Here is a 25,654-nt window from a genome sequence, read left to right on the forward strand (position 1 = left end):
AAAAAGCAGGATAATACAGAGAATTTATCCGTGGAACGGCAAAACCACACTTGTATTTCTCGGTCCTACACCAGACTATTTTCAACACATATATTTGTGTCTGAACAATCAGGAGACACTACTGTTTTTCTTTACAGCAAAAAATGCCAAAGAAGTATAATACAGAGATTTGACCTGTGGAACTGCAAAACCACAGTTCTAGTAATCTGGCCTACACCAGACTATTTTCAACAGATATATTTGTGTCTGAACAATCAGGAGACATTACTGTTTTTCTTTACGGCAAAAAATGCCAAAAGAAGTATAATACAGAGATTTGACCCGTGGAACTGCAAAACCACACTTGCATTTCTCGGGCCTACACCAGACTATTTTCAACAGATATATTTGTGTCTGAAAAATCAGGAGACACTACTGTTTTTCTTTACGGCAAAAAATGCAAAAAAAGCAGGATAAAACAGAGATTTGACTCGTGGAACAGCAAAACCAAACTTGTATTTCTTGGGCCTACACCAGACTATTTTCAACAGATATATTTGTGTCTGAACAAACAGGAGACACTACTGTTTTTCTTTACAGCAAAAATGCAAAAAGGCAGGATAATGCAGATATTTGACTCGTGGAACAGCAAAACCACACTTGTATTTCTCGGGCCCACACCAGACTATTTTCAACAGATATATTTTTGTCTGAACAATCGGGAGACACTACTGATTTTCTTTACGGCAAAAAATGCAAAAAAGCAGGATAATACAGAGATTTGACCTGTGGAACTGCAAAACCACATTTGTATTTCTCGGGCCTACACCAGACTATTTTCAACAGATATATTTGTGCCTGAACAATCAGGAGACACTACTGTTTTTCTTAACAGCAAAAAATTCCAAAAAGCAGGATAATACAGAGATTTGACCCGTGGAACTGCAAAACCACATTTGTATTTCTCGGGCCTACACCAGACTATTTTCAACAGATATATTTGTGTCTGAACAATCAGGAGACACTACTGTTTTTCTTTAGGGCAAAAAAAGCAAAAAAGGAGGATAATACAGAGATTTGACCCGTGGAACTGCAAAACCTCACTTGTATTTCTCGGGCCTACACCAGACTATTTTCAACAGATATATTTGTGTCTGAACAATCAGGAGACACTACTGTTTTTCTTTACGGCAGAAAGTGCAAAAAAAGCAGGATAATACAGAGATTTGACTCGTTTAACAGCAAAACCAAACTTGTATTTCTTGGGCCTACATCAGACTATTTTCAACAGATATATTTGTGTCTGAACAATCAGGAGACACTACTGTTTTTCTTTAGGGCAAAAAAAGCAAAAAAAGCAGGATAATACAGAGATTTGACCCGTGGAACTGCAAAACCACACTTGTATTTCTCGGGACTACACCAGACTATTTTCAACAGATTTATTTGTGTCTGAACAATCAGGAGACACTACTGTTTTTCTTTACGGCAAAAAGTGCAAAAAAAGCAGGATAATACAGAGATTTGACACGTGGAACTGCAAAACCACACTTGTATTTCTCGGGCCTACACCAGACTATTTTCAACAGATATATTTGTGTCTGAACAATCAGGAAACACTACTGTTTTTCTTTATGGCAAAAAATGCAAAACAGCAGGATAATAAGGAGATTTGACCCGTGGAACTGCAAAACCACAGTTGTATTTCTCGGGCCTACATCAGACTATTTTCAACAGATATATTTGTGTCTGAACAATCTGGAGACACTACTGTTTTTCTTTAGGGCAAAAAATGCCAAAAGGAGTATAATACATAGATTTGACCTTTGGAACTTCAAAACCACAGTTCTAGTAATCTTGCCTACACTAGACTATTTTCAACAGATGTATTTGTGTCTGAACAATCAAGCGACACTACTGTTTTTTTTACAGCAAAAACTGCAAAAAAGCAGGATAATACAAAGATTTGACCTGTTTAACTGCAAAACCACACTTGTATTTCTCGGGCCTACACCAGACTATTTTCAACAGATATATTTGTGTCTGAACAATCAGGAAACACTACTGTTTTTCTTTACAGCAAAAAATACAAAAAAGCAGGATAATACGGAGATTTGAACCGTGGAACTGCAAAACCACAGTTGTATTTCTCGGGCCTACATCAGACTAATTTCAACAGATATATTTGTGTCTGAACAATCTGGAGACCCTACTGTTTTCTTAACAGCAAAAAATGCAAAAAAGCAGGATAATACAGACATTTGACCCATGGAACTGCAAAACCACACTTCTAATTCTCGGGCCTTCACCAGACTATTTTCAACAGATATATTTGTGTCTAAACAATCTGGAGACACTACTGTTTTTCTTTACTACAAAAAATGCCAAAAAGCAGGATAATACAGAGAATTTATCCGTGGAACGGCAAAACCACACTTGTATTTCTCGGTCCTACACCAGACTATTTTCAACACATATATTTGTGTCTGAACAATCAGGAGACACTACTGTTTTTCTTTACAGCAAAAAATGCCAAAGAAGTATAATACAGAGATTTGACCTGTGGAACTGCAAAACCACAGTTCTAGTAATCTGGCCTACACCAGACTATTTTCAACAGATATATTTGTGTCTGAACAATCAGGAGACATTACTGTTTTTCTTTACGGCAAAAAATGCCAAAAGAAGTATAATACAGAGATTTGACCCGTGGAACTGCAAAACCACACTTGCATTTCTCGGGCCTACACCAGACTATTTTCAACAGATATATTTGTGTCTGAAAAATCAGGAGACACTACTGTTTTTCTTTACGGCAAAAAATGCAAAAAAAGCAGGATAAAACAGAGATTTGACTCGTGGAACAGCAAAACCAAACTTGTATTTCTTGGGCCTACACCAGACTATTTTCAACAGATATATTTGTGTCTGAACAAACAGGAGACACTACTGTTTTTCTTTACAGCAAAAATGCAAAAAGGCAGGATAATGCAGATATTTGACTCGTGGAACAGCAAAACCACACTTGTATTTCTCAGGCCCACACCAGACTATTTTCAACAGATATATTTTTGTCTGAACAATCGGGAGACCCTACGGATTTTCTTTACGGCAAAAAATGCAAAAAAGCAGGATAATACAGAGATTTGACCTGTGGAACTGCAAAACCACATTTGTATTTCTCGGGCCTACACCAGACTATTTTCAACAGATATATTTGTGCCTGAACAATCAGGAGACACTACTGTTTTTCTTAACAGCAAAAAATTCCAAAAAGCAGGATAATACAGAGATTTGACCCGTGGAACTGCAAAACCACATTTGTATTTCTCGGGCCTACACCAGACTATTTTCAACAGATATATTTGTGTCTGAACAATCAGGAGACACTACTGTTTTTCTTTAGGGCAAAAAAAGCAAAAAAGGAGGATAATACAGAGATTTGACCCGTGGAACTGCAAAACCTCACTTGTATTTCTCGGGCCTACACCAGACTATTTTCAACAGATATATTTGTGTCTGAACAATCAGGAGACACTACTGTTTTTCTTTACGGCAGAAAGTGCAAAAAAAGCAGGATAATACAGAGATTTGACTCGTTTAACAGCAAAACCAAACTTGTATTTCTTGGGCCTACATCAGACTATTTTCAACAGATATATTTGTGTCTGAACAATCAGGAGACACTACTGTTTTTCTTTACGGCAAAAAATGCCAAAAGAAGTATAATACAGAGATTTGACCCGTGGAACTGCAAAACCACACTTGTATTTCTCGGGCCTACACCAGACTATTTTCAACAGATATATTTGTGTCTGAAAAATCAGGAGACACAACTGTTTTTCTTCACGGCAAAAAATGCAAAAAAGCAGGAAAATACAGAGATTTGACCCGTGGAACTGCAAAACCACATTTGTATTTCTCATGTCTACACCAGACTATTTTCAACAGATATATTTGTGTTTGAACAATCAGGAGACACTACTGTCTTTCTTTACAGCAAAAAATTCCAAAAAGCAGGATAATACAGAGATTTGACCCGTGGAGCTGCAAAACCACACTTGAATTTCTGGGGCCTACACCAGACTATTTTCAACAGATATATTTTTGTCTGAACAATCAGGAGACACTACTGTTTTTCTTTAGGGCAAAAAAAGCAAAAAAAGCTGAATAATACAGAGATTTGACCCGTGGAACTGCAAAACCACACTTGTATTTCTCAGGGCTACACCAGACTATTTTCAACAGATATATTTGTGTCTGAACAATCAGGAGACACTACTGTTTTTCTTTACGACAAAAAGTGCAAAAAAAGCATGATAAAACAGAGATTTGACTCGTGGAACAGCAAAACCAAACTTGTATTTCTTGGGCCTACACCAGACTATTTTCAACAGATATATTTGTGTCTGAACAATCAGGAGACACTACTGTTTTTCTTTACAGCAAAAATGCAAAAAGGCAGGATAATGCAGAGATTTAACTCGTGGAACTGCAAAACCACACTTGTATTTCTCGGGCCCACACCAGACTATTTTCAACAGATATATTTTTGTCTGAACAATCGGGAGACACTACTGATTTTCTTTACAGCAAAAAATGCAAAAAAGCAGGATAATACAGAGATTTGACCTGTGGAACTGCAAAACCACATTTGTATTTCTCGGGCCTACACCAGACTATTTTCAACAGATATATTTGTGTCTGACCAATCAGGAGACACTACTGTTTTACTTTAGGGCAAAAAAAGCAAAAAAAGGAGGATAATACAGCGATTTGACTCGTTTAACAGCAAAACCAAACTTGTATTTCTTGGGCCTACACCAGACTATTTTCAACAGATATATTTGTGTCTGAACAATTAGGAGACACTACTGTTTTTCTTTACAGCAAAAATGCAAAAAGGCAGGATAATACATAGATTTGATTCGTGGAACTGCAAAACCACACTTGTATTTCTCGGGCCCACACCAGACTATTTTAAACAGATATATTTGTGTTTGAACAATCAGGAGACACTACTGTTTTTCTTTACAGCAAAAAATGCAAAAAAAGCAGGAAAATACAGAGATTTGACCCGTGGAACTGCAAAACCACACTTGTATTTCTCGGGACTACACCAGACTATTTTCAACAGATATATTTGTGTCTGAACAATCAGGAGACACTACTGTTTTTCTTTATGGCAAAAAGTGCAAAAAAAGCAGGATAATACAGAGATTTGACTAGTGGAACTGCAAAACCACACTTGTATTTCTCGGGCCTACACCAGACTATTTTCAACAGATATATTTGTGTCTGAACAATCAGGAAACACTACTGTTTTTCTTTACGGCAAAAAATACAAAAAAGCAGGATAATAAGGAGATTTGACCAGTGGAACTGCAAAACCACAGTTGTATTTCTCTGGCCTACATCAGACTATTTTCAACAGATATATTTGTATCTGAACAATCTGGAGACACTACTGTTTTTCTTTAGAGCAAAAAATGCCAAAAGGAGTATAATACATAGATTTGACCTTTGGAACTTCAAAACCACAGTTCTAGTAATCTTGCCTACACTAGACTATTTTCAACAGATGTATTTGTGTCTGAACAATCAAGCGACACTACTGTTTTTTTTATGGCAAAAACTGCAAAAAAGCAGGATAATACAAAGATTTGACTCGTGGAACTGCAAAACCACACTTGTATTTCTCGGGCCCACACCAGACTATTTTCAACAGATATATTTTTGTCTGATCAATCGGGAGACACTACTGATTTTCTTTACGGCAAAAAATGCAAAAAAGCAGGATAATACAGAGATTTGACCTGTGGAACTGCAAAACCACATTTGTATTTCTCGGGCCTACACCAGACTATTTTCAACAGATATATTTGTGTCTGAACAATCAGGACACACTACTGTTTTTCTTAACAGCAAAAAATTCCAAAAAGCAGGATAATACAGAGATTTGACCCGTGGAACTACAAAACCACATTTGTATTTCTCGGGCCTACACCAGACTATTTTCAACAGATATATTTGTGTCTGAACAATCAGGAGACACTACTGTTTTACTTTAGGGCAAAAAAAGCAAAAAAAGGAGGATAATACAGAGATTTGACTCGTTTAACAGCAAAACCAAACTTGTATTTCTTGGGCCTACACCAGACTATTTTCAACAGATATATTTGTGTCTGAACAATTAGGAGACACTACTGTTTTTCTTTACAGCAAAAATGCAAAAAGGCAGGATAATACATAGATTTGATTCGTGGAACTGCAAAACCACACTTGTATTTCTCGGGCCCACACCAGACTATTTTAAACAGATATATTTGTGTTTGAACAATCAGGAGACACTACTGTTTTTCTTTACAGCAAAAAATGCAAAAAAAGCAGGAAAATACAGAGATTTGACCCGTGGAACTGCAAAACCACACTTGTATTTCTCGGGACTACACCAGACTATTTTCAACAGATATATTTGTGTCTGAACAATCAGGAGACACTACTGTTTTTCTTTATGGCAAAAAGTGCAAAAAAAGCAGGATAATACAGAGATTTGACTAGTGGAACTGCAAAACCACACTTGTATTTCTCGGGCCTACACCAGACTATTTTCAACAGATATATTTGTGTCTGAACAATCAGGAAACACTACTGTTTTTCTTTACGGCAAAAAATACAAAAAAGCAGGATAATAAGGAGATTTGACCAGTGGAACTGCAAAACCACAGTTGTATTTCTCTGGCCTACATCAGACTATTTTCAACAGATATATTTGTATCTGAACAATCTGGAGACACTACTGTTTTTCTTTAGAGCAAAAAATGCCAAAAGGAGTATAATACATAGATTTGACCTTTGGAACTTCAAAACCACAGTTCTAGTAATCTTGCCTACACTAGACTATTTTCAACAGATGTATTTGTGTCTGAACAATCAAGCGACACTACTGTTTTTTTTACGGCAAAAACTGCAAAATAGCAGGATAATACAAAGATTTGACTCGTGGAACTGCAAAACCACACTTGTATTTCTCGGGCCCACACCAGACTATTTTCAACAGATATATTTTTGTCTGATCAATCGGGAGACACTACTGATTTTCTTTACGGCAAAAAATGCAAAAAAGCAGGATAATACAGAGATTTGACCTGTGGAACTGCAAAACCACATTTGTATTTCTCGGGCCTACACCAGACTATTTTCAACAGATATATTTGTGTCTGAACAATCAGGAGACACTACTGTTTTTCTTAACAGCAAAAAATTCGAAAAAGCAGGATAATACAGAGATTTGACCCGTGGAACTACAAAACCACATTTGTATTTCTCGGGCCTACACCAGACTATTTTCAACAGATATATTTGTGTCTGAACAATCAGGAGCCACTACTGTTTTTCTTTAGGGCAAAAAAAGCAAAAAAAGGAGGATAATACAGAGATTTGACCCGTGGAACTGCAAAACCTCACTTGTATTTCTCGGGCCTACACCAGACTATTTTCAACAGATATATTTGTGTCTGAACAATCAGGAGACACTACTGTTTTTCTTTACGGCAGAAAGTGCAAAAAAAGCAGGATAATACAGAGATTTGACTCGTTTAACAGCAAACCCAAACTTGTATTTCTTGGGCCTACACCAGACTATTTTCAACAGATATATTTGTGTCTGAACAATTAGGAGACACTACTGTTTTCCTTTACAGCAAAAATGCAAAAAGGCAGGATAATACAGAGATTTGATTCGTGGAACTGCAAAACCACACTTGTATTTCTCGGGCCCACACCAGACTATTTTCAACAGATATATTTGTGTCTGAACAATCAGGAGACACTACTGTTTTTCTTTACAGCAAAAAATGCAAAAAAAGCAGGAAAATACAGAGATTTGACCCGTGGAACTGCAAAACCACACTTGTATTTCTCGGGACTACACCAGACTATTTTCAACAGATATATTTGTGTCTGAACAATCAGGAGACACTACTGTTTTTCTTTATGGCAAAAAGTGCAAAAAAAGCAGGATAATACAGAGATTTGACCTGTGGAACTGCAAGACCACACTTCTATTTCTCGGGCCTACACCAGACTATTTTCAACAGATATATTTGTGTCTGAACAATCAGGAAACACTACTGTTTTTCTTTACGGCAAAAAATACAAAAAAGCAGGATAATAAGGAGATTTGACCCGTGGAACTGCAAAACCACAGTTGTATTTCTCTGGCCTACATCAGACTATTTTCAACAGATATATTTGTATCTGAACAATCTGGAGACACTACTGTTTTTCTTTAGGGCAAAAAATGCCAAAAGGAGTATAATACATAGATTTGACCTTTGAAACTTCAAAACCACAGTTATAGTAACCTTGCCTACACTAGACTATTTTCAACAGATGTATTTGTGTCTGAACAATCAAGCGACACTACTGTTTTTTTTACGGCAAAAACTGCAAAAAAAGCAGGATAATACAAAGATTTGACCTGTGGAACTGCAAAACCACACTTGTATTTCTCGGGCCTACACCAGACTATTTTCAACAGATATATTGGTGTCTGAACAATCAGGAAACACTACTGTTTTTCTTTACGGCAAAAATGCAAAAAAGCAGGATAATACAGAGATTTGACCCATGGAACTGCAAAACCACACTTCTAATTCTCGGGCCTTCACCAGACTATTTTCAACAGATATATTTGTGTCTAAACAATCTGGAGACACTACTGTTTTTCTTTACGGCAAAAAATGCCAAAAAGCAGGATAATACAGAGAATTTATCCGTGGAACGGCAAAACCACACTTGTAATTCTCGGGCCTACACCAGATTATTTTCAACAGATATATTTATGTCTGAACAATCAGGAGACACTAGTGGTTTTCTTTGGAGCAAAAAATGCAAAAAAGCAGGATAATACAGAGATTTGACCCGTGGAACTGCAAAACCACACTTTTATTTCTCGGGCCTACACCAGACTATTTTCAACAGATATATTTGTGTCTGAAAAATCAGTAGACACTACTGTTTTTCTTTACAGCAAAAAATGCAAAATAGCAGGATAATACTGAGATTTGATCCGTAGAACTGCAAAACCACAGTTGTATTTCTCGGGCCTTCACCAGACCATTTTCAACAGATATATTTGTGTCTGAACAATCAGGAGACAGTACTGTTTTTCTTTACAGCAAAATATGCCAAAAGAAGGATAATGCAGAGATTTGACCTGTGGAACTGCAAAACCACAGTTCTAGTAATCTGGCCTACACCAGACTATTTTCAACAGATGTATTTGTGTCTGATCAATCAGGAGACACTACTGTTTTTTACGGCAATAAATTCAAAAAAGCAGTATAATACAAAGATTTGACCTGAGGAATTGCAAAACCACACTTGTATTTCTCGGGCCTACACCAGACTATTTTCAACAGATATATTTGTGTCTGAACAATCAGGAGATACTACTGTTTTTCTTTACGGGAAAAAATGCAAAAAAGCAGAATAGCACAGAGATTTGACCCGTGGAAATGCAAAACCACACTTGTATTTCTCGGGCCTACACCAGACTATTTTCAACAGATATATTTGTGTCTGAACAATCAGGAGACACTACTGTTTTTCTTTACAGGAAAAATGCAAAAAAGCAGGATAATACAGCGATGCTATCCAAGGAACTGCAAAACCACACTTGTATTTCTCGGGCCTATACCAGACTATTTTCAACAGATATATTTGTGTCTGAACAATCAGGAGACACTACTGTTTTTCTTTACAGCAAAAAATGCAAAAAAAGCAGGATAATACAGAGATTTGACCCGTGGAACTGTAAACCAACAATTTTATTTCTGGGGCCTACACCAGACTATTTTCAACAGATATATTTGTGTCTGAACAATCAGGAGACACTACTGTTTTTCTTTACAGCAAAAAATGCAAAAAAGCAGGATAATACAGAGATTTGACCCGTGGAACTGCAAAACCACACTTGTATTTCTCGGGACTACACCAGACAGTTTTCAACAGATATATTTGTTTCTGAACAATCAGGAGACACTAAAGTTTTTCTTTACAGGAAAACATGTAAAGAAAGCAGGATAATACAGAGATTTGACCCGTGGAAATGCAAAACCACACATGTATTTCTCGGGACTACACCAGACTATTTTCAAAAGAAATATTTGTGTATGAACAATCAGGAAACACTACTGTTTTTCTTTTCAGTAAAAAATGCAAAAAAGCAGGATAATACAGAAATTTGACCCGTGGAACTGAAAAACCACACTTCTATTTCTCGGGCCATCACCAGACCATTTTCAACAGATATATTTGTGTCTGAACAATCAGGAGACACTACTGTTTTTCTTTACAGCAAAATATGCCAAAAGAAGGATAATACAGAGATTTGACCTGTGGAACTGCAAAACCACAGTTCTAGTAATCTGGCCGACACCAGACTATTTTCAACAGACGTATGTGTGTCTGATCAATCAGCAGACACTACTGTTTTTTTTACGGCAATAAATGCAAAAAAGCAGTATAATACAAAGATTTGACCTGTGGAACTGCAAAACCACACTTCTATTTATCGGGCCTACACCAGACTATTTTCAACAGATATATTTGTGTCTGAACAATCAGGAATCACTACTGTTTTTCTTTACGGCAAAAAATACAAAAAAGCGGGATAATACAGAGATTTGACCCATGGAACTGTAAAATCACACTTCTAATTCTCGGGCCTACACCAGACTATTTTCAACAGATATATTTGTGTCTGAACAATCAGGAGACACTACTGTTTTTCTTTACGGGAAAAAATGAAAAAAAGCAGGATAATACAGAGATTTGACCTGTGAAACTGCAAAACCACACTTGTATTTCTCGGGCCTACACTAGAATATTTTCAACAGATATATTTGTGTGTGAACAAACAGGAGACACTACTGTTTTTCTTTACAGCAAAAAATGCAAAAAGCAGGATAATACAGAGATTTGACCCGTGGAACTGCAAAACCACATTTGTATTTCTCGGGCCTACACCAGACTATTTTCAACAGATATATTTGTGTCTGAACAATGAGGAGACACTTCTGTTTTTCTTTACGGCAAAAAATGACAAAAGGAGTATAATACATAGATTTGACCTGTAGAACTTCAAAACCACAGTTCTAGTAATCTTGCCTACACCAGACTATTTTCAACAGATATATTTGTGTCTGATCAATCAGGAGACACTACTGTTTTTTTTTCCGACAAAAAATGCAAAAAAGCAGGATAATACAAATATTTGACCTGTGGAACTGCAAAACCACACTTGTATTTCTCGGGCCTACACCAGACTATTTTCAACAGATATATTTGTGTCTGAACAATCAGGAGACACTACTGTTTTTCTTTACGGCAAAAAATGCAAAAAAGCGTGATAATACGGAGATTTGACCCGTGGAACTGCTAAACCACAGTTATATTTCTTGGGCCTACATCAGACTATTTTCAACAAATGTATTTGTGTCTGAACAATCAGGAGACACTACTGTTTTTCTTTACAGCAAAAAAAGCAAAAAAAGCAGGATAATACGGAGATTTGACCTGTGGAACTCTAAAACCACAATTGTATTTCACGGGCCTACACCAGACTATTTTCCACAGATGTATTTGTGTGTGAACAATCAGGAGACACTACTGTTTTTCTTTACGGCAAAAAATGCCAAAAGAAGTATAATACAGATATATGACCTGTGGAACTGCAAAACCACAGTTCTATTAATCTGGCCTACACCAGACTATTTTCAACAGATGTATTTGTGTCTGAACAATCAGGAGACACTACAGTTTTTTTTTCCGACAAAAAATGCAAAAAAGCAGGATAATATTAAGATTTGACCTGTGGAACTGCAAAACCATACTTGCATTTCTCGGGCCTACACCAGACTATTTTCAACAGATATATTTGTGTCTGAACAATCAGGAGACACTACTGTTTTTCTTTACGGCAAAAAATGCAAAAAAGCGGGATAATACGGAGATTTGACCCGTGGAACTGCTAAACTACAGTTATATTTCTTGGGCCAACATCAGACTATTTTCAACAGATATATTTGTGTCTGAACAATCTGGAGACACTACTGTTTTTCTTAACAGCAAAAAATGCAAAAAAGCAGGATAATACAGAGATTTGACCCGTGGAACTACAAAACCACACTTCTAATTCTCGGGCCTTCACCAGACTATTTTCAACAGATATATTTGTGTCTAAACAATCTGGAGACACTACTGTTTTTCTTTATGGCAAAAAATGCAAAAAAGCAGGATAATACAGAGATTTGACGCTTGGAACTGCAAAACTACACTTGTATTTTTCGGTGCTACACCAGACTATTTTCAACAGATACATTTGTGTCTGAACAATCAGGAGACACTACTGTTTTTCTTTACAGCAAAAAATGCCAAAAGAAGTATAATACAGAGATTTGACCTGTGGAACTGCAAAACCACAGTTCTAGTAATCTGGCCTACACCAGACTATTTTCAACAGATATATTTGTGTCTGAACAATCAGGAGACACTACTGTTTTTCTTTACGGCAAAAAGTGCCAAAAGAAGTATAATACAGAGATTTGACCTGTAGAACTGCAAAACCACAGTTCTAGTAATCTGGCCTACACCAGACTACTTACAACAGATGTATTTGTGTCTGATCAATCAGGAGACACTACTGTTTTTTTTTCCGACAAAAAATGCAAAAAAGCAGGATAATACAAAAATTTGACCTGTGGAACTGCAAAACCACACTTGTATTTCTCGGGCCTACACCAGACTATTTTCAACAGATATATTTGTGTCTGAACAATCAGGAGACAATACTGTTTTTCTTTACAGCAAAAAATGCAAAAAAGCGGGATAATACGGAGATTTTACCCGTGGAACTGCTAAACCACAGTTATATTTCTTGGGCCTACATCAGACTATTCTCAACAGATATATTTGTGTCTGAACAATCAGGAGACAATACTGTTTTTCTTTACAGCAAAAAATGCAAAAAAAGTAGGATAATACGGAGATTTGACCTGTGGAACTGCAAAACCACAATTGTATTTCTCGGGCCTACACCAGACTATTTTCAACAGATATATTTGTGTCTGAACAATCAGGAGACAATACTGTTTTTCTTTACAGCACAAAGTGCAAAAAAGCGGGATAATACGGAGATTTGACCCGTGGAACTGCTAAACCACAGTTATATTTCTTGGGCCTACATCAGACTATTCTCAACAGATATATTTGTGTCTGAACAATCAGGAGACAATACTGTTTTTCTTTACAGCAAAAAATGCAAAAAAAGCAGGATAATACGGAGATTTGACCTGTGGAACTGCAAAACCACAATTGTATTTCTCGGGCCTACACCAGACTATTTTCCACAGATGTATTTGTGTGTGAACAATCAGGAGATATTACTGTTTTTCTTTACAGCAAGAAATGCAAAAGGAAGGATAATACAGAGATTTGACCTGTGTATCTGCAAAACCACAGTTCTAGTAATCTGGCCTACACCAGACTATTTTCGACAGATATATTTGTGTCTGAACAATCAGGAGACACTAATGTTTTCCTTTACGGCAAAAAATGCCAAAAGAAGTATAATACAGATATTTTATCTGTGGAACTGCAATACCACAGTTCTAGTAATCTGGCCTACACCAGACTATTTTCAACAGATGTATTTGTGTCTGAACAATCAGGAGACACTACAGTTTTTTTTTCCGACAAAAAATGCAAAAAAGCAGGATAATACTAAGATTTGACCTTTGGAACTGCAAAACCACACTTGCATTTCTCGGGCCTACACCAGACTATTTTCAACAGATATATTTGTGTCTGAACAATCAGGGGACACTACTGTTTTTCTTTACGGCAAAAAATGCAAAAAAGCGGGATAATACGGAGATTTGACCCGTGGAACTGCTAAACCACAGTTATATTTCTTGGGCCTACATCAGACTATTTTCAACAGATATATTTGTGTCTGAACAATCAGGAGACACTACTGTTTTTATTTACAGCAAAAAATGCAAAAAAGCAGGATAATACAGAGATTTGACCCTTGGAACTGCAAAACCACACTTGTAATTCTCGGGCCTACACCAGATTATTTTCAACAGATATATTTATGTCTCATCAATCAGGAGACAATACTGTTATTCTTTACGGCAAAAAATGCAGAAAAGCATGATAGCACAGAGATTTGACCCATGGAACTGCAAAACCACACTTGTATTTTTTGCGTCTACACCAGACTATTTTCAACAGATAGATTTGTGTCTGAAAAATCAGTAGACACTACTGTTTTTCTTTACAGCAAAAAATGAAAAATAGCAGAATAATACAGAGATTTGATCCGTGGAACTGCAAAACCACACTTGTATTTCTCGGGCCCACACCAGACCATTTTCAATAGATATATTTGTGTCTGAAAAATCAGGAGACACTACTGTTTTTCTTTACAGCAAAAAACACAAAAAAGCAGGATAATAGAGATTTGACCCGTGGAACTGCAAAACCACAGTTGTATTTCTTGGGCCTACACCAGACTATTTTCAACAGATATATTTGTGTCTGAACAATCAGGAAACACTACTGTTTTTCTTTACGGCAAAAAATACAAAAAAGCAGGATAATACGGTGATTTGACCCGTGGAACTGCAAAACCACAGTTGTATTTCTCGGGCCTACATCAGACTATTTTCAACAGATATATTTGTGTCTAAACAATCTGGAGACACTACTGTTTTTCTTAACAGCAAAAAATGCAAAAAAGCAGGATAGTACAGAGATTTGACGCTTGGAACTGCAAAACTACACTTGTATTTTTCGGTGCTACACCAGACTATTTTCAACAGATATATTTGTGTCTGAACAATCAGGAGACACTACTGTTTTTCTTTACAGCAAAAAATGCCAAAAGAAGTATAGTACAGAGATTTGACCTGTGGAACTGCAAAACCACAGTTCTAGTAATCTGGCCTACACCAGACTATTTTCAACAGATATATTTGTGTCTGAACAATCAGGAGACACTACTGTTTTTCTTTATGGCAAAAAATGCCAAAACAAGTATAATACAGAGATTTGACCTGTGGAACTGCAAAACCACAGTTCTAGTAATCTGGCCTACACCAGACTATTTACAACAGATGTATTTGTGTCTGATCAATCAGGAGACACTACTGTTTTTTTTTCCGACAAAAAATGCAAAAAAGCAGGATAATACAAAAATTTGACCTGTGGAACTGCAAAACCACACTTGCATTTCTCGGGCCTACACCAGACTATTTTCAACAGATATATTTGTGTCTGAACAATCAGGAGACACTACTATTTTTCTTTATGGCAAAAAATGCAAAAAAGCGGGATAATACGGAGATGTGACCCGTGGAACTGCTAAACCACAGTTATATTTCTTGGGCCTACATCAGACTATTTTCAACAGATATATTTGTGTCTGAACAATCAAGAGACACTACTGTTTTTCTTTACAGCAAAAAATGCAAAAAAAGCAGGATAATACGGAGATTTGACCTGTGGAACTGCAAAACCACAATTGCATTTCTTGGTCCTACACCAGACTATTTTCCACAGATGTATTTGTGTGTGAACAATCAGGAGAAATTACTGTTTTTCTTTACAGCAAAAAATGCCAAAGGAAGGATAATACAGAGATTTGACCTGTGTATCTGCAAAACCACAGTTCTAGTAATCTGGCCTACACCAGACTATTTTCGACAGATATATTTGTGTCTGAACAATCAGGAGACACTACTGTTCTTCTTTACGGCAAAAAATGCCAAAAGAAGTCTAATACAGATATTTGACCTGTGGAACTGCAAAACCACAGTTCTAGTAATCTGGCCTACACCAGACTATTTTCAACAGATGTATTTGTGTCTGAACAATCAGGAGACACTACAGTTTTTTTTTCCGACAAAAAATGCAAAAAAGGAGGATAATACTAAGATTTGACCTGTGGAACTGCAAAAGCACACTTGCATTTCTCGGGCCTACACCAGATTATTTTCAACAGATATATTTGTGTCTGAACAATCAGGAGACACTACTGTTTTTCTTTACTGGCAAAAAATGCAAAAAAGCGGGATAATACGGAGATTTGACCCGTGGAACTGCTAAACCACAGTTATATTTCTTGGGCGTACATCAGACTATTTTCAACAGATATATTTGTGTCTGAACAATCAGGAGACACTACTGTTTTTCTTAACAGCAAAAAATGCAAAAAAGCAGGATAATACAGAGATTTGACCCGTGGAACTGCAAAACCACACTTTTATTTCTTAGGCCTACACTAGACTATTTTCAACAGATATATTTGTGTCTGAACAATCAGGAGACAATACTGTTATTCTTAACGGCAAAAAATGCAGAAAAGCAGGATAGCACAGAGATTTGACCCGTGGAACTGCAAAACCACACTTGTATTTTTTGCGCCTACACCAGATTATTTTCAACAGATAGATTTGTGTCTGAACAATCAGGAGACACTAGTGTTTTTCTTTGGAGCAAAAAATGCAAAAAAGCAGGATAATACAGAGATTTGACCCGTGGAACTGCAAAACCACACTTCTATTTCTTGGGCCTACACTAGACTATTTTCAACAAATATATTTATGTCTGAACAATCAGGAGACACTACAGTTTTTCTTTGCAGCAAAAAATGCTAAAAAGCAGGATAATACAGAGATTTGACCCGTGGAACTGTTAAGCCACACTTGTATTTCTCGGGCCTACACCAGACTATTTTCAACAGATATATTTGTGTCTGAACAGTCAGGAGACGCAACTGTTTTTCTTTATGGCAAAAAATGCAAAGAGCAGGATAATACAGAGATTTGACCCGTGGAACTGCAAAACCACACTTGCATTTCTTGCGCCTACACCATACTATTTTCAACAGATATATTTGTGTCTGAACAATCAGAAGACACTACTGTTTTTCTTTATGGCAAAAAATGGAAAAAAGCAGGATAATACAGAGATTTGACCCGTGGAACTGCAAAACCACACTTGTATTTCTCGGGCCTACACCAGACTGTTTTCAACAGATATATTTGTGTCTGAACAATCAGGAGACACTACTGTTTTTATTTACAGCAAAAAATGCAAAAAAGCAGGATAATACAGAGATTTGACCCTTGGAACTGCAAAACCACACTTGTAATTCTCGGGCCTACACCAGATTATTTTCAACAGATATATTTATGTCTCATCAATCAGGAGACAATACTGTTATTCTTTACGGCAAAAAATGCAGAAAAGCATGATAGCACAGAGATTTGACCCATGGAACTGCAAAACCACACTTGTATTTTTTGCGTCTACACCAGACTATTTTCAACAGATAGATTTGTGTCTGAAAAATCAGTAGACACTACTGTTTTTCTTTACAGCAAAAAATGAAAAATAGCAGAATAATACAGAGATTTGATCCGTGGAACTGCAAAACCACACTTGTATTTCTCGGGCCCACACCAGACCATTTTGAATAGATATATTTGTGTCTGAAAAATCAGGAGACACTACTGTTTTTCTTTACAGCAAAAAACACAAAAAAGCAGGATAATAGAGATTTGACCCGTGGAACTGCAAAACCACAGTTGTATTTCTTGGGCCTACACCAGACTATTTTCAACAGATATATTTGTGTCTAAACAATCAGGAAACACTACTGTTTTTCTTTACGGCAAAAAATACAAAAAAGCAGGATAATACGGTGATTTGACCCGTGGAACTGCAAAACCACAGTTGTATTTCTCGGGCCTACATCAGACTATTTTCAACAGATATATTTGTGTCTAAACAATCTGGAGACACTACTGTTTTTCTTAACAGCAAAAAATGCAAAAAAGCAGGATAGTACAGAGATTTGACGCTTGGAACTGCAAAACTACACTTGTATTTTTCGGTGCTACACCAGACTATTTTCAACAGATATATTTGTGTCTGAACAATCAGGAGACACTACTGTTTTTCTTTACAGCAAAAAATGCCAAAAGAAGTATAGTACAGAGATTTGACCTGTGGAACTGCAAAACCACAGTTCTAGTAATCTGGCCTACACCAGACTATTTTCAACAGATATATTTGTGTCTGAACAATCAGGAGACACTACTGTTTTTCTTTATGGCAAAAAATGCCAAAACAAGTATAATACAGAGATTTGACCTGTGGAACTGCAAAACCACAGTTCTAGTAATCTGGCCTACACCAGACTATTTACAACAGATGTATTTGTGTCTGATCAATCAGGAGACACTACTGTTTTTTTTTCCGACAAAAAATGCAAAAAAGCAGGATAATACAAAAATTTGACCTGTGGAACTGCAAAACCACACTTGTATTTCTCGGGCCTACACCAGACTGTTTTCAACAGATATATTTGTGTCTGAACAATCAGGAGACACTACTATTTTTCTTTATGGCAAAAAATGCAAAAAAGCGGGATAATACGGAGATTTGACCCGTGGAACTGCTAAACCACAGTTATATTTCTTGGGCCTACATCAGACTATTTTCAACAGATATATTTGTGTCTGAACAATCAAGAGACACTACTGTTTTTCTTTACAGCAAAAAATGCAAAAAAAGCAGGATAATACGGAGATTTGACCTGTGGAACTGCAAAACCACAATTGCATTTCTCGGTCCTACACCAGACTATTTTCCACAGATGTATTTGTGTGTGAACAATCAGGAGATATTACTGTTTTTCTTAACAGCAAAAAATGCCAAAGGAAGGATCATACAGAGATTTGACCTGTGTATCTGCAAAACCACAGTTCTAGTAATCTGGCCTACACCAGACTATTTTCGACAGATATATTTGTGTCTGAACAATCAGGAGACACTACTGTTCTTCTTTACGGCAAAAAATGCCAAAAGAAGTCTAATACAGATATTTGACCTGTGGAACTGCAAAACCACAGTTCTAGTAATCTGGCCTACACCAGACTATTTTCAACAGATGTATTTGTGTCTGAACAATCAGGAGACACTACAGTTTTTTTTTCCGACAAAAAATGCAAAAAAGGAGGATAATACTAAGATTTGACCTGTGGAACTGCAAAAGCACACTTGCATTTCTCGGGCCTACACCAGACTATTTTCAACAGATATATTTGTGTCTGAACAATCAGGAGACACTACTGTTTTTCTTTACTGGCAAAAAATGCAAAAAAGCGGGATAATACGGAGATTTGACCCGTGGAACTGCTAAACCACAGTTATATTTCTTGGGCGTACATCAGACTATTTTCAACAGATATATTTGTGTCTGAACAATCAGGAGACACTACTGTTTTTCTTAACAGCAAAAAATGCAAAAAAGCAGGATAATACAGAGATTTGACCCGTGGAACTGCAAAACCACACTTTTATTTCTTAGGCCTACACTAGACTATTTTCAACAGATATATTTGTGTCTGAACAATCAGGAGACAATACTGTTATTCTTAACGGCAAAAAATGCAGAAAAGCAGGATAGCACAGAGATTTGACCCGTGGAACTGCAAAACCACACTTGTATTTTTTGCGCCTACACCAGATTATTTTCAACAGATAGATTTGTGTCTGAACAATCAGGAGACACTAGTGTTTTTCTTTGGAGCAAAAAATGCAAAAAAGCAGGATAATACAGAGATTTGACCCGTGGAACTGCAAAACCACACTTCTATTTCTTGGGCCTACACTAGACTATTTTCAACAAATATATTTATGTCTGAACAATCAGGAGACACTACAGTTTTTCTTTGCAGCAAAAAATGCTAAAAAGCAGGATAATACAGAGATTTGACCCGTGGAACTGTTAAGCCACACTTGTATTTCTCGGGCCTACACCAGACTATTTTCAACAGATATATTTGTGTCTGAACAGTCAGGAGACGCAACTGTTTTTCTTTATGGCAAAAAATGCAAAAAGCAGGATAATACAGAGATTTGACCCGTGGAACTGCAAAACCACACTTGCATTTCTTGCGCCTACACCATACTATTTTCAACAGATATATTTGTGTCTGAACAATCAGAAGACACTACTGTTTTTCTTTATGGCAAAAAATGGAAAAAAGCAGGATAATACAGAGATTTGACCCGTGGAACTGCAAACCACACTTGTATTTCTCGGGCCTACACCAGACTGTTTTCAACAGATATATTTGTGTTATGTTCTGCTACCAAAGCTAAGGAAAGAGAGGAGATCTGTCCCTACTATAAGACTCAGCTGAATCCCTACGATGTAACAGGGAACCTGATCCTGCGATCAGACCTGCTAAAGTCCTAATCTAGTCTGTACGAAGACCTATAGATGTGGGGAGGGAATCCCTACAAGTACTAAGGACTGGGAGGAATATGGGACACCTCCTAACAGAAATAGTAGCAGACAGACGAACAAACAAAATAGATAGAACATAGAGGTCCGTAGACCAAGCAAACTAACAGAGTTAGATACAGAGCACAGGCTAGCTAGAAAGTAGATATACAATGAAGTCCAGCAAAGCCAGAAGGGCGGAGCAGGATTAAATAGGCCAACAAGGTCATGTGACCAGCAAAGGAAAAAAAACCTAACAGCAAGGTTCTAACAGTACCCCCCCTTCTAAGAGGATCCTCCATATCCCCTAGGACCAGGCTTATCAGGAAATCTCCTGTGAAACGCTCTGATAAGTCTGGACGCGGAAACATCATCTGACCTCACCCAAGAGTTATCCTCGGGTCCGAAACCTTTCCAGGCCACAAGATACTGCAAACTACCTCTATACCGTCTAGAGTCAAGGATGCGAGAAATTTCATATTCCCCGTCCTCCACCACCGGAGGAACAGAGGCAGAGGCGTCACCATCCGACACAACAGCTTTTTTTAACAGAGAGACATGAAAGACCGGATTAATTCTCCAGGAGGTAGGAACCTCCAACCTAACAGCAGATTGGTTGACAACCTGAAGCACCTTAAAGGGCCCTACAAACTTGGGACCCAATTTCTTAGAAGGAATCCTCAACCGCAGATTCCTAGAGGACAACCAAACCATGTCACCAACAGCGAACAAAACCTCCTGTCGTTTCCTATCAAAGTAGTCTTTAGATTTTCTGTTGGCCTCCTGAAGATTACCACGCACATCCGTCCAAACTCTTTCCAAATCACCGGAAAAATTCTCCTCCTCAGGCACGGCAGATCCCATCTTGGAGAACGACCCAAATGACGGATGTCTCCCAGAACAACAAAAAAAAGGCGAACAACCAGCAGAAGAAGATGTATGATTGTTCAGAGCAAATTCGGCAAGTGGCAGAAACTCAGACCACCCCTCTTGATTGTCTGCCACAAAACAACGCAAGAACTGCTCAACATCCTGGTTTTTCCTTTCTGTCTGGCCATTAGATTCAGGATGATATCCGGACGAAAACGACAAATGAATTCCCAACCTGTCACAAAAGGCACGCCAAAAACGAGCCACGAACTGAGGACCCCTATCAGAAACAATGTCAGTAGGAACGCCATGAAGTCTGACAATTTCCTTGACAAAGGCCTTAGCGAGAGTTTTAGCGCAGGGCAGTTTGACGAAGGGAACCAAGTGACACATCTTGCTAAAACGGTCCACGACCACCCAGATGACAGTAAAACCCTCAGAGGGGGGAAGGTCAGTTATAAAGTCCATAGCCAAATGTGTCCAAGGAGCACTGGGGACCTCCAAAGGACAAAGCAACCCCGCAGCAGGAGTATGTGAGGACTTAGATCTAGCACATATAGTACATTGGCGCACCCACTTAATGACTTCCTTCTGCCATCCAGGCCACCAAAAACTGCGACCCACCAGTCTCTTGGTCTCAGAGATTCCGGGATGACCTGCCAACCGAGATTCGTGACACTCAACAAACAAATCTCTCCTAAAGGTCTCAGGCACAAACAACCTCCCATGAGGAGTGTTAGATGGGGCATTCTCCTGAGCTTTAAGAATCTCATCTTCCAAAACGGAGTCTAAAGCAGCTATCACAACACCTTCTTGTAAAATGTTTTCCTCTTTCTCAGCACCGACTATGGGAGAAAAACTGCGAGACAAGGCATCCGCCTTAACATTCTTAGTACCAGGGATGTAAGTAACGGAGAAATTAAACCGCGAGAAAAACAGTGCTCACCTAGCCTGACGGGCATTCAGGCGCTTGGCAGCATCAAGATATATCAGATTTTTATGATCCGTAAGAACCTGAACAGGAAATTCCGCACCTTCCAAGAAGTGGCGCCAGTGTTCAAATGCGAGTTTAATAGCCAATAATTCCCGATTACCAATATCGTAATTCAGTTCAGTCTCCGAAAATTTTTTTTGAAAAAAAAAGGCACAGGGATGTAATCCATCCCCGTTATCCTGAGACAATACTGCGCCAACCCCCACAGAGGAAGCATCAACCTCAACCAAAAACGGCCTAGTAACATCAGGCTGCATAAGGATGGGAGCAGAGGTGAACCTCTCCTTGAGATACACAAAAGCTTCAATGGCCTCAGAAGACCACTGAACCGCATCAGCACCTTTCCTGGTGAGATCAGTCAGAGGTTTGACAATACTAGAAAAATTTTTTAGGAATTTTCTGTAGTAATTGGCGAAACCCAAAAACCTCTGTGTCGATTTCAAACCAATAGGCCTAGGCCATTCCTGCACAGCCTGAACCTTAACCGGATCCATCTCAAAACCTTTGCTGGAGATAATGTAGCCCAAAAAACTAATTCTCTGTACAGCGAACTCACATTTCTCCAGCTTAGCAAAAAGCGAATTGTCCATTAATAACTGTAATACCTCACGCACGCTCCGCCAATGAGACTCCAGATCTGGCGAATAAATCAAAATGTCATCCAAATACACAACCACATTTTTACCGATCAAAGGTCTAAGGATGTCATTAATCAGATTCTGAAAAAATGCAGGAGCATTAGTAAGACCAAAAGGCATAACCAGATTCTCAAAATGACCCACAGGAGTGTTAAAAGCAGTCTTCCATTCATCACCCTCCTTCATGCGCAACAGATTGTATGCCCCCTTAAGGTCAATTTTAGAGAACCACTTGGCCCCCAATAACTGGTTAAACAGATCAGGAATCAATGGCAGTGGGTAAGGATTGCGTACCGTAATTTTGTTGATCTCACGAAAATCCAGACAAGGACGTAAACCGCCGTCCTTTTTTTTTACAAAAAAAAATCCAACCGCCACAGGAGACTTAGAGGGCCTAATGTGACCGGCGGCCAAACTTGTCTGTATGTATTCCTCCAAAGCCTTCCTCTCAGGAATAGTAAGGTTAAATAAACGACTTTTAGGAAGAGTCGCTCCAGGGAAAAATTCAATAGAACAATCATAGTCTCTATGGGGAGGCAAAACCTGCGATTCCTTCTCAGAAAAAACTCTCCAAAAATCCTGAATAGGAACAGGCAATTCTCCCCTATCCAAAGCTGCAATACGCCCGTTACAACACTTGTCATAACATTTATGGCTCCAGGATTTAATTTCACTGGTAGACCAATCCAGTACAGGATTGTGAAATTTTAACCAGGGCAAACCCAATATTACTGGAGAAGGCAAGTTATTCAACACTACCAAATCCAATTTCTCATGGTGAACACCATTAATAGTGAGAGGAAATTCACTGACCTTGAGAGTAATATTCTTCAAAGGGGAACCATCCACAGAAACCACAGCAATGGGGGATGACAAAGGTTCAGGTTTTAAATTGAGTTTTTCCACGAATCCCCCATCAATTACATTCAGTGTAGACCCGCAATCAACAAACACCCGAAATTCCATTAATTTTTCCTGAGCAATCGTGGAAGCAGCTAAAAATATACCCTTGGAATTTAAACAGGCAATACGGGCGTGACTGACCATTTTTTTTTCTTTCTTCATACGAAGCTCACAGCCTTTAATCAAATGACCAGATTTTCCGCAATAGAAACACAAGCCTTGCGAAAAACGACAGTCTTTTTCTTGAGAGCGAGGTGCCACCGATCCAATCTCCATCGGTTCACCACTGTTAGTACACACATTATCATAACCAGAAACTGACATAGCAGAGGATTTGCTCTCATTAACCCTAGCACGCAGTCTTCTATCCACCCGTATAGCTAATTGCATAGCCTGTTGCAAATCCTCAGGTGTAGGATAAGCAATTAGCAGGTCTTTAACCCTTTCACTGAGCCCAGCAAGAAATAGACTTTTCAGAGCAGAATCGTTCCACCCTGTTTGAGTGGACCAACGACGAAAATGAGTACAATATTTTTCGACATTACCTGATCCTTGTTTTAAACGTCTCAACTCAGTCTCAGCTGATGCGACACGGTCAGGATCATCATATAATAGTCCTAAAGCAGAAAAAAAACTATCCACTGATCTGAAGCATGTATCACTAGGTTGCAAAGAAAAGGCCCACTCCTGAGGCTCTTTGCGCAAAAGTGACATTATGAACCCTACGCGCTGGGATTCATCCCCAGAGGACTTGGGTCTCAAACGAAAATACAATAAGCAAGCATTTTTAAATGAAAAAAATTCTCGATGTTCACCAAAAAATAAATCCGGCAAACATACCTTAGGCTCCAAGAAATATGCTCCAGGACAGTTACTCACGTGCTGACGGAGCTCGGCCACTTCCAGAGAGAGTCCCTGCAGGTGTTTAGCCAAATCCTGAACCGACACCATGATGGAACAAAAAAAAAAAAAAAAAAATCTTTCCTTAGAGAATTTGCAGGCTGGACTTACTGTTATGTTCTGCTACCAAAGCTAAGGAAAGAGAGGAGATCTGTCCCTACTATAAGACTCAGCTGAATCCCTACGATGTAACAGGGAACCTGATCCTGCGATCAGACCTGCTAAAGTCCTAATCTAGTCTGTACGAAGACCTATAGATGTGGGGAGGGAATCCCTACAAGTACTAAGGACTGGGAGGAATATGGGACACCTCCTAACAGAAATAGTAGCAGACAGACGAACAAACAAAATAGATAGAACATAGAGGTCCGTAGACCAAGCAAACTAACAGAGTTAGATACAGAGCACAGGCTAGCTAGAAAGTAGATATACAATGAAGTCCAGCAAAGCCAGAAGGGCGGAGCAGGATTAAATAGGCCAACAAGGTCATGTGACCAGCAAAGGAAAAAAAACCTAACAGCAAGGTTCTAACAATTTGTTTCTGAACAATCAGGAGACACTACCATTTTTCTTTACAGGAAAAAATGCAAAAAAGCAGGATAATACAGAGATTTGACCCATGGAACTGCAAAACCACACTTGTATTTCTCGGGCTTACACCAGACTATTTTCAACAGATATATTTGTGTCTGAACAATCAGGAAACACTACTGTTTTTCTTTACAGCAAAAAATGCAAAAAAGCAGGATAATACAGATATTTGACTAGTGGAAATTCAAAACCACACTTGTGTTTCTCGGGCCTACACCAGACTGTTTTCAACAGATATATTTGTTTCTGAACAATCAGGAGACACTACCATTTTTCTTTACAGGAAAAAATGCAAAAAAGCAGGATAATACAGAGATTTGACCCATGGAACTGCAAAACCACACTTGTATTTCTCGGGCTTACACCAGACTATTTTCAACAGATATATTTGTGTCTCAGCAATCAGGA

This window comes from Phyllobates terribilis, unplaced genomic scaffold (assembly GCF_046119375.1).
Source record: "Phyllobates terribilis strain yellow unplaced genomic scaffold, ASM4611937v1 Scaffold_6__1_contigs__length_29720123, whole genome shotgun sequence".
Classification (NCBI taxonomy): Eukaryota; Metazoa; Chordata; class Amphibia; order Anura; family Dendrobatidae; genus Phyllobates; species Phyllobates terribilis.